Source organism: Rutilus rutilus, assembly GCF_951802725.1.
Source record: "Rutilus rutilus genome assembly, chromosome: 16".
In the NCBI taxonomy this organism is placed as follows: domain Eukaryota; kingdom Metazoa; phylum Chordata; class Actinopteri; order Cypriniformes; family Leuciscidae; genus Rutilus; species Rutilus rutilus.
This window is the reverse complement of record NC_140224.1, coordinates 31,056,057-31,067,398: the sequence shown is the minus strand read 5'-3', so window position 1 is coordinate 31,067,398 and position 11,342 is coordinate 31,056,057. Positions and strand designations below refer to the sequence as shown.

At 38.3% G+C, this 11,342-nt stretch overlaps 1 protein-coding gene across 1 annotated transcript in view; it reads left to right on the top strand.

Moving 5' to 3' along the window:
• Positions 1-2,011: 2,011 nt before the first annotated feature.
• Positions 2,012-11,342, top strand: part of sdk2b (sidekick cell adhesion molecule 2b) — a 307,200-nt gene continuing 297,869 nt past the window's right edge. The window contains exon 1 of the mRNA XM_084433475.1: positions 2,012-2,903. The gene's annotated coding sequence lies outside the window, so the exon portion shown is untranslated. The remainder of the gene's footprint in view (positions 2,904-11,342) is intronic.

The following is an 11,342-nucleotide window of genomic DNA, read 5'->3' as shown; positions in this document are numbered from 1 at the left end:
CGAATCCCCGATTTCACCACTAGTGTGCCCTTTTTTAAAGAACCAGATCCAATACCACATTTCCACAGTACTCACAAGTGTTAAGAAGGCTGGTCCACTTCCAGGCCTCACAACCTGGCCGTAAAGGTGCTTTACAGGTTTATTCACAGATTAGCTTCGGCCCTCTGACATGTATGATTAACCCAAAGGAGTGCTGCTTGATGTGGAAGTTGTTTTTCCCGCAGGCCAGAGAAGATCAATAATCTTTGAAGTATGCTTGTGTGTTTGTTGGGTGTGTGGGCGAACAGGCTTCACAGGAGAAATCAGACCTGAAAAGTAGTCTGATGTTGGCTTGTTCTGCCATCTGACCTCCACTCTGGTGAAGTGTTACCGATCCTACAGTAAATCCCTACATATGGATGTGCATGTGTTTGCATTTGCATATATTTGCGGATGTGTGTGTGCATGCATACTATCCCGGAGCATGTGTAGGTGTGTGTTTTGCTGAATGCAGACTCTCTGTATTTCTCCACTGGATCATAAGTGCAAGACTCAGACCAGCTCTCAGTGTGTCCCAAATGATTCCTTTGACTGATGTATGAATTGATGTACACACTTCTGATATACACTCTTCTTTACATTCTCTTTTAAAGTCTGTTTAGTCTCTCTCTAGTTTTCTTTCTTGTTTTCTGCTCTGAGAAATATGATTAGGATCTTCGTTTATCATAAAAAAAAATCCTATATATATATATTTGTATGTTATATTTTTAATCAGTCTTGTATACAACATTCTTAAAACAAGATACATTTTTAAAAAAAGGCTTAAGTAAAAAAATTTTTTTTTTTTTAATAGTATATATGAATTATTTCCTATGCAGTTTTGTTTCTGAAGTAAATTTATCTTTATATCTATTTAAGATGTTTACATATTTTACTGGGGATCCATACATTAATTCATTCATTGCTCCATTTCTTACCGTAGTTTTGCTATTGTTTTGATTCAGCCATCTGTAATTCTAAGATCAATATTCCCAGTCAAAATGCTCTTTAACTGTCAATTGAACTGAATGTACGTTGTGAGTCAACCTGTTTTGGGGTAGATTGGGTAGTTCTTTTATGTTTGTAATGCAATTTAATAATAACAATAGTGCATTTGCATTTATGTATTCTTCATTTAGCAGATTATGTTGCCCACAGAAAAAGACAATAATTTTGGAAAAATGAAAACACAAAAGATTAATCACAAGAAGCCAGCAATTTTAGCAATGCCACAATACAAACATTTGATTAAATGTCAATTTACAATCCAATTCTTATTTGAATGGGAGGACTGATGTGAATAGAGTGTTGAAGAAAAAATAAAGAAACAAAAGACTGATTGATGGACAGAGGCAAGCACACAGATGGCCAAACAGACGCACAGAGGAAAAATGAGATAGATAGATCGATAGATAGATAGATAGACAGATAGATAGACAGACAGACAGACAGACAGACAGACAGACAGACAGACAGATAGATAGATAGATAGATAGATAGATAGATAGATAGATAGATAGATAGATAGATAGATAGATGTTTAAAGTACCACAATTAAGGGTCAAAATGAGACAGAGACAGCAGTAAATGTAGACAATTAAAGCATGTTTTTGGAAATCAAAAAGGTAATATCTCATGGATGAGCTCTATTCATTCGCTAAAGGTCATGTCTATTCAATTCAGTCAATTAAATGTCGATACCCATCATTTTTCAGCTCCGCAAACACATGCACAAACAACAGAAGTAGCTTAGACAGAGAGACATGTTAGTTTAGCCACTAATCGCTGTTTCATAGAGTGATGGAGACATTATTGAAAGGTCGTTGTGACCGTTCAACCGTTCAGAATTACTGTCGGGCTGTTTCCGCACGCGTTCAGTGCATTCAGGAGCGAGCGCCCGTCTGTCTCACTGCGTGTCTTATTGGAGCTCACCGCGCGGTGGCACCGTGCGTCAGCCCCCTCCGCGCGCACCGCACTCTCCGATCCGCTGCTCATACGATGCTGAAGATCTTCAGCATCGGGCCGGTTCCTGGGCGGCATTCAGCGATGACAGTTTGATCTCCCACGAAAACCGTTTTGCACCCTCGTACACAGCGGAGCTTTACGCACAGCATGGTTCGTTTAGACCAAACGGCACCGTGGCGCTCTGAAACGGGACTTGGAAAGTTACTTACGCCGAATGAAGCTTATTCTTCATCTGGGCGGACTCAGTGAACGGGAGGTTCTTCATTGCAAAAGACTCGTCTTGGGGATAGCAACAGCAACGCGTCAGAAAAATAACCAAATAACTTTTGGTTATTGGAACGAGAATAACACAGCATTGTTGATTATGAGCGAATTATCACCCGTCTAATCACATTGTGGGGGCCGTTATCAACAGTTCGTGAACTAGAGGCGTTTGCGCTCTGGATTGGAAATATACTAATTGATCAAACATTTAAGTAAACGCATGAGAGTAGAGACAGTGGATACAAAGGGGGGGAAAAGTATATGTGATCACTGAAAAATCAACATCTCTGTGCATTGGAGTCGTAGACTGTGCGTGCGTAATTGCGCAAAGTTTTAATCTAAACAAACTCGCACCTACAACGGAGTTTCACGATATTCAAGTTTGAGACATAAATGTGAAGGATTAGTCTTTTACTGAGTTGCACACGACCTCGCTTCTTTGAGCAAAGACGCGTCAGAGACACTCTCGAAAATTACGCACACAACTGTGGCTGGACTGTGGAGGAGCAACATGTACCCGGCGTGCCGGACAAACGCGTTCAGTATCTCTCCATCTGCTCCTCTGGCAATGTGTGGGAATTCGGGAAAAGCGAGAAAGAGACCCTGTTGGATTGTAATATTGCTGTCGGTGCTCCTACATCTGGCGTCAGCACAAGGTAAAGAGTGTTTCTTTAAGTTGGTGTTTAAAGGCTGGAAATAACTGTCTCCAGGGTGAGTCTGAGGGACTGTAACATTTAACCTCCGAGTTTTGTAATTACAGTTTGAAAGCAATGTGTCTTTAATGATGAATTGTAATACATGCAGATGAATTGAGCATGTGCAGCATCATTTAACGGTCAATTAAATGAGAACTTGCTATTCAATTATTAATGCACAAAATAGGTGCATCTTGCACCATCTTTCCTTATGTGAGATATGTGCCATGCAGTTCTGCTTGCTCTCTGTCTCTTCTCTTTTATCTCTCTCTGTCTCATGGAGACACTGTACACCAGTGGTTGTCAATCCTGGAGTACCTACCCCAGCACTGCACATTTTGGATGTCTCCCTTATCTGACACACCCATTTCAGGGCTTGGAAGCCTATAATGATCTTAAGATATAAATCAGGTGAGTTAAATAAGGAAGACCTCCAAAATGTGCAGTAGACTACTGGAGTCCTCCAGGACCAGAACACACATGCTGTACATCCCTTTGCAATCACTAATCTGCATTTAGAAGTGTATTAAAGTCCATACCACATGCAGCAACTGTGTATAATTGACTCATGTATAATTGACATGGCCACGAAATTAACCAAAGCCAAATAATAATTATTAATTATTAATTAATCATTCATTTTGATTAACCATCAAAATGAATGAACTCCTCAACTGTTTTATGATTGCACATAATGAGAAAGCTCTGTTACAGAGAGCTCACTAAGAAAAGTGTTTTAATAAAGGTGCATGTTCATAAATACATTATCAGAGCGCTGACAGATTCTAATGTGAGATGTTATGATAGGAAGATTCATTATTTGTAATGGGCACTTGCAAAAAGTGCATGTAGGCATATAACTAAACTTTTACGTATACATATATGAATATCTAGATACATAAAAGATACACATAAGTGAATGAATGAGACGCACAGAGCCCATTTCAATAAAAAAATAATAAATAAAAAAAATCATTACAATATCGACAACTTAATTTTTTTCCCTAATTTTGAGGGTGCATGCCCAACATGGTTTTATGCCACTGAAAAGACAGAAAGTAGTCCATTGAGTTTCTCTGCATGCAGAGTACAAGGCATTTTAACTGGCCACATGTGGTAATTTGCCTCTGTTCTCAGTTGATAGCCTCAAGCGGGGAAAATTGTTTTCGTCTAAATCTTGCAGACAGCAGGCGAGTAACAGAAGCTCGCATGAGCAGTCGATTCCGTTCTTTCCGCCTGGAAAAGGATGGAAGCAATATACTCAAATCCCTTGTATGGTGAAAAAAAAAAAAAAAAATACATTGGTTGGGTGGGCGATGCTGGCTCAAATGAAAATATCTACACAGGTGCACAACATTTTTTATATTTTCTAATATTTTTCCCAATATATTGTCCCCACTGTAATTCAATGCAGCTGAAATGTATAACTAAAAAGTTTCTCTCAGCTTGCCGGTTTTCTCTAAGCGTAGCTGGGCTGCTTAGGTAGTTGTTATGCAAGCACAGGTGGGAGTGTTGGGAATGCCTGATAGCTGCAAACACTAAGCCCTGGATCGGGAAATAGGCTGTTCTGTAATGCTGCCTAGGGAGTAAACCGTGGCAAACTAGGACGTGCCATATATCCATCATTCATGAGTGTATGCTGTCCAACCTGACATTTACAGTAGAGTGATAACTTGCACATTGGGAGGATTAGGGTAACCGGTTTGTGTATATGTGCGTGGAAGGAAAACGGAGCAAGAAGAGCTGAGAGAGGGAATGTGTGTGTTATACTAACCTTCTTCTCAGCTTCCAATGCTTGCGTTCTATAATGATCTGTGGCATCGGTTGATCCGTTCAAGTTAATTGTCTCTAACCTCACAGGTTCTTCAGGAACGTCTGAGACTCTCACCTAAACATCATTAAAACAGATTCCCACCACAGCGCTTATGAAGCTCTCTGAATCTTGCAGAGGTTTTAATGAAAAAATCCATTGAGAAACTCCCACTTGGCACAGAGAAAAAGCCCCCCATCTGAGATAAATTGGGAATATATTACCTAAACAGAACCGTGAGGTCTTTATTTTGACTTCATCTGTACAGACTGCATAAATAAGTGTTTAACAGCCTTGAGGAGATAGCTCAACTTAGAATTTAAATTCAGTTGACACTATTTACTCACCCTTATGTCATTCCAAACCTGTATGCTCTTATTCTCTCCATACAATGCAATGCAAAAACAATATTTTTAAAGAATATTCACATAATTTTTTTTTTTTCTATTTAGCAACAGTTCATAGTGGTTATGGGCTGTTATGCTCCAAAAAACACTATAATAGCACCATAAGCGCAGTTCATGCAAACCGTGTGCCTATATTTCAAAAGTGCGTCTGAAATCGTTACTACATTTGATGAATAACAACTTTGTGATGTTAAAAAGTGTGAATGAATGTGTGTAGTAGGCTATGAATCAAATCCAAACGTACTGCATGCGTCATGTTGGCATCATCTTATGGCCTATGGCGTCAGTTGCGTCACTTCACATTTCACCAGAAGTATAGGTCATCCATGTACTGTTTTATGGATACTACGAATTTGAACATACGGTAACACTATTTTAGTGTCCTTGTTACACGTGTTACATGTAGTTACTATAGCAATAAATATAAAGTATGCATAATTACATGCAACTAACCCTAAATCAAACCCTTATCCTAACTGCATGTAGTTAATTATTATTACTCAGTACTTAAATGTATAATTACACTGTAACACAGACACCTTCACCTAAATTTTACCAAACATAATACTCATTTCACATACCTTTTTTGTTTTGCCTTCTATAGCAGGGATGTATGTCTAATCATAAAATATAGACTGAACTTCCACTGAAATTCACTGATAATCATTACCGTGGCTCACAAATCAAATTATATTTCATAACTAGATATAATGAGCCACAGCAAAGATGAAGTTCATCAGTAACCACTGCAGTTATTTAGGAGAAAATGTCAGATTAAAAGTGCAGTCACATTTACCATTGCACGGCAACATTTTGGCAGTCATTTCAATAGGAATCCATGTGATAGCCTGATAGGGAGTATTGTGTGAGGATGAAAATGTTCGCCACACAGATTTCACTCATGTTCAAATTCATGCAAATTCATGCTGACCAACTGAAAGCCGCTTGGTTTGAAAGTGACTTCTGTGTGAGCAGTGTTTCATGCATCTCAACGCTATTGACGATGGACAATGGACCTTTTCATGTGAAATTTCATACCTTAACAGCTTTTATCGCTTGTCGTCCCATGCCTGGTAATGACATGGTGTTGGACTAAATGCAAACAAGACGTAATCGAGACATATATTATGTCTTGTTATGTTTGAGAGGACTCAGACATGATACCAAATCTGTCATTCAGTTACAGTAGCAAACATGGAGCTGTAGACCTGCAGAGCCTTGCCAAGAGACCATAAACACTCCAGCACATCTAACACATTGGTCAGGACCCCTCTGTGTCACTTTTTAAAGCACAGGGTACCCCTTTAGCGTCATTTTGAGGAGAATGAATTTTGAGGCATGCACGTGCGTAAATGATCTGACTTCAGAAGATTAGCGTTGTTACTGTGCTGTTAAACCGTGTGTTTCTCACTTGAGGTTTCAGAAGGAATTTATTGAGTATGGCAGGGTCGAGATGGTAACTCTCCTGGACCCTTTAGCGGAGCATATTCTTATATTCATATTCTTATTCATCATTGCCGCCACAACAGTGAACTAGAAAACTTTTCCGCTGAATGTCATTCGTTGCTTGACTGCGGTGTTTGACATTGATTAGGAGTGGCCTTGCCGAAGGCCTTGCTCTTGATGCGCTGTCTGATTCTCCGGCTGCTTCAATGCCCAAAACGGCACATGTGAAGCACTTTTTCTGTCAGTTATACTGCGTGTATATCTAATATTTGGCTTCTCTTCCTTTGAACTTTTCCCAACCTAGACAAAGTTAGACAAAAAAACAAAAGTTCAGCTTAGGATATTTCAAGTTTGGAGGTATATTGTGGGTTTTCTGTAAATCAGGACTGACTAATGTATTCATGGGGTCTGACCTCAGCAGATCCCTGAGATTTCAGTGATGGCCTGTTAAGTTGCTTACTTTCGACACTTAGGAAACCAGTTCGCATGAACAGACATATCGAGCCCTCATTGCTTTTTCATATATACGAATCACCCAAAAACTAAGAGACAGAGGGGAACTATTGATTAAGTGTCTTTTCCTTTACTCATTCTTCCTGAATCTTCTCCACCATGTTAAACAGGGCAGGTGTGAAACTCCCTTTCGGGTCAGCTTGGGTCTGGACGGGGGCCGCTGCTTTCTTCGGACATACTGTTGCTGTGGGCATTGCCTCGGGCCTTTTCATTGCCAGAATACCAATTGGATGTAGGGGCTTGATGTTACCCCCTGATGACTGCTCTAGTGGTCCGCATGAGTGGCTCAACTTCAAATCAAAAGTGAACTTATCACTCAGCCCATGACCAAACATATTTCAGATACATAAAAATACTTTCTCATAATTCAGACACCACAGTGATAAATCTAGTCTGAGTATAGCAGGGTTGGAAGAGGAATTTATTGAATTGCATTTCAGGGAAATTCAACAGGTCATGGCTTTCTAGGAAATATTCCTCTCCCTTGGTAAATACATTTGTTAAATAAAACATATTTTTATGTACACTACTCTTCAAGAGTTTGGAAAAGTATTGTTATTGTTTTTAAAATGCAAAATTAAAATGACATTTTTTTCTATTTAAAAAAATATTTGAATATTAAGCAGTACAACTGTTTTCATGTTTCATGTTGATCAAATTGATGTCAGCAAATTATGTCCTAAAATATGTATAGACATTCCCAATTGAAGAAATGATAAAGCCTGCTTTATGCTTGGCACAACTTTCATCTGACCACTTTCCACTTTACTTGTTGACATCATCAATTACTCTTGCAATAAATCATAGTGCACAAGGTTATTGAATTAGATGGAAAATTATGTCATGTGAAAAAGCTGTTTTTGTGATGTAATTTCCTGTTTGCTTTAATAATGCCCTATAATTTAAACAGAGCAGTTAACCTTCCTGGCCATTGTCGGAAATTTCCAGCTTTCTGTGTTTTCGCTGTTATACGGTAGGGGGCGTTATGACAACGATAGCACACGAAGGTACCTCACGAAACTGATTTTTGGATAGACTTCTAAGGTAGCGTAACAGTTTAATGATCTACATCAAAATAGAGCGAGCTTTGGTGAGAACTAAACAAATATTGAATTACTACAGTAGTAATGTTTTCCTTGAAAATTACATCAGAAGAGGAAAACGTTGTTCAACTAACTGACCAGTAACCACAAAGTTCAGACTCCATCTTTATTTTTTTTAGCTCAACTGTCACAGAATGGAACGCAAATGATTGTAGGATATCGAAGGCAGCGAAGGATACATCTATGATTTATACATCTAAAATGTATCAGATGAAGGTATCTCAGGACACAGGAAGTGAAGCTACCAATGGATTTGGACGTGCCGTGATGCCTTCCTACCTTGGAATGCGTCCTCCGAAGGCAGCATTTATCAGTTTTCGGGTGCAGCCCATATGTATGAAGATGCATATGTAAAATAACGCAATCATCAACATTAAACAGCATATAAATCAAAACTGCCTAAGTTTACCGAATGAAATGTCCACCGATGATGAGCTAGGAATGTGCAATCTTTGGGGGTGTTGACGGACTCAATCTACTCCATCTATGTTTTGAACTTCGTTCTGAATCCGATCCAGACGTAGTCTTTCACAAAATGTAGTCTTTCACTTTTATTTCTAAACTTTTAGAATAAAACATTTTTGCTTTTGACTGGGTCTGTTCTGTCTTTTGCTATATTGCATATTCAAACAAAATTTTCTGGTGGCCATGAAACTTTTGTGAAAATGATCAAAAATGCTGGCACTGGTTGGCAACTTTTTTCAAAAACGCTGGAGGGAAAAGAGTAAAGATTCAAACACAGTGTGTTTATGTCTTGCATATTAAAAGAAAAATGCATGTTTTACATTTGAAATATCAAAATATCTTCAGTGAAACTCAAATATACGTATTTTCATTTACCTTATGTGCATTTAAAAGCATGCAGAAGGAAAAGCAGGTCTGTCCATAATTGTTCCTCAGCGACAGCATCTGGAAAATGTAGAGAGCAGAATCTATAGTCACAAAGGGAATGGCTTGTTCTGTCAGACAGGTACCTCATAGATTCCTGTAGAGCCTAATGACTCACTGTGTCTCAACTCACCTGGGGAGGTGTAATGGAGTCCGCAGAGAAGAGGGGGATATACATAGAGCCGAGTAAAATATTACATCCATTTTGGAGCGCTAGCACAGAAGTCAGCAAATTATAAATATTTGGAGAAAAAAAAATACTTTCGGAAGAAAGTGAAAACTGGAAATAAAGAGCGAGACAGAGAGAGAGAAAAAAAGGGCTTGTGATATTCCACAGTTTTCATTAGTGCTAATCAGATAACAATGTTGGCTAAATCAAGAGCAGTGTAATTTCTCTACCTACATTCATTATTCCACTGTGTTCTGCTCGTTTCTGTTCGTTTTGTGATTAGACGCTCTAATCCTCCACCCGCAACGTAAAAAGAAGCCGTGTTTAAAACGCTCGGACAAATCCATTTGTGATTAGAGCTCCTCGGACTCAAGCGTGGCCAACAAACGCAACCAAATGCGCTCACACACTCCGACGCACACCCGAATACCAAGTTCAAGGATTGTGCCAGCGAGGCATTTAGCTATGGTGCGTGTTTTAAATGCTCTCTCTGAGCCCACTGAAGCAGGCTTTATGCTTCTAGTCAGTTGAGTCATGGCCCCTGAAGCTTTGACTGCACAAAGATATGTCTTTGGTGCCAGACTTCTGTGTTGCACGGTAGGCACGTGCATTGGTACCATGGTTGCATCTAAAACACGCCGGTTACAAACTCGTAAGAAGGTGTCTGGTTGCGTAGCAGTTGTCATTTGATTTCGCCAAGTTGCCAAAGGCTGTGACATGAACATGCAAAAATGCTAAGCGTCAAACAGATTCTGTACAATTAGGGAAACTCTGGGATTCGGATTGTTAAGTGCGTTGGAATAGACTGAAAAAGATGCGTCAGTGGTTTTTTAAAAAAAGAGATAGATCACTAATGATGCTGATAATATCTTACTCTTGAGAAAGTTTGAGGAAGATGAAAAGAGCTGAGGAGGGGGCACTCAGGGGTGCCGGTGTAATTGATGCAATGCCGCTATTCGCAGTTGTTGCTCACGTTTCATCTGAAATGTGCTTATTGTCACTCCAGGGGCACTGTTTTTTTTTCACTCAATGTATTCCAACCTTTTTAATCTACACTTTTGCTGCACTTGCTCTTTGAAGTCGCATTACATAAGCGGACTGCTAGAGGATGCTTACAATAATGAAATAAAAGAATCTTCACAGTTTCTTTCTTGCTATACCTTCTGCTTAGCTAAGATTGCATGTCTTGGAAGGGGACACCATGGGCATGGTTGTGTTATATATATATATATATATATATATATATACAGTGCAATGCATAAGTGAATACACCCATGCTAAAGTTGACTAAAAATAGGAATAAAAAATCATATTTTGGAAATTGAACTTAATGCCTTAATTTAAAAAATTAGGAAAAATCCAACCTTTAAGGACACCAGTTTTCTTTGTGAATGAATAATGTATCGTAAATAAATAAATGTTCTTCCTTAAAATACATGGTGCATAAGTGAGTACACCCCTATGTTAAATTCCCATAGAGGCAGGCAGATTTTTATTTGTAAGTATTTAAAAAAAAATTTTTTTAGGATACTATGCATCCTGATAAAGTTCCCTTGGCCTTTGGAATTAAAATAGCCCCACATCATCACATAGCCTTCACCATACCTAGAGATTGGCATGGGGTACTTTCCATAAGATCATCTCTCAATGCAAATCAAACTAGCTTTTAGGCTAACTGAAATAAAACCATGCCAATCTCTAGGTATGGTGAAGGCTATGTGATGATGTGGGGCTATTTTAATTCCAAAGGCCAAGGGAACTTTATCAAGATGCATAGTATCCTAAATTTTTTTTAAAAAAAATACTTAAAAATAAAAATCTGAATTTTATATATATATATATAAATTTTAATTATTTCACCTATATTTAAAACTTCTTATTACCTCACATAACTGGCAATATAAAATATTGTATTTCCTGTTAATGAATTATATATCTACTGAAATATGATATATAGTTATGAAAAAATAATTTGTATATGTATGCATTAAATAATATTAAGGAATTGTATGTAAAAGGTAAAAAAAAAAAACACACACACCAATACATTTGTATAAATTAATT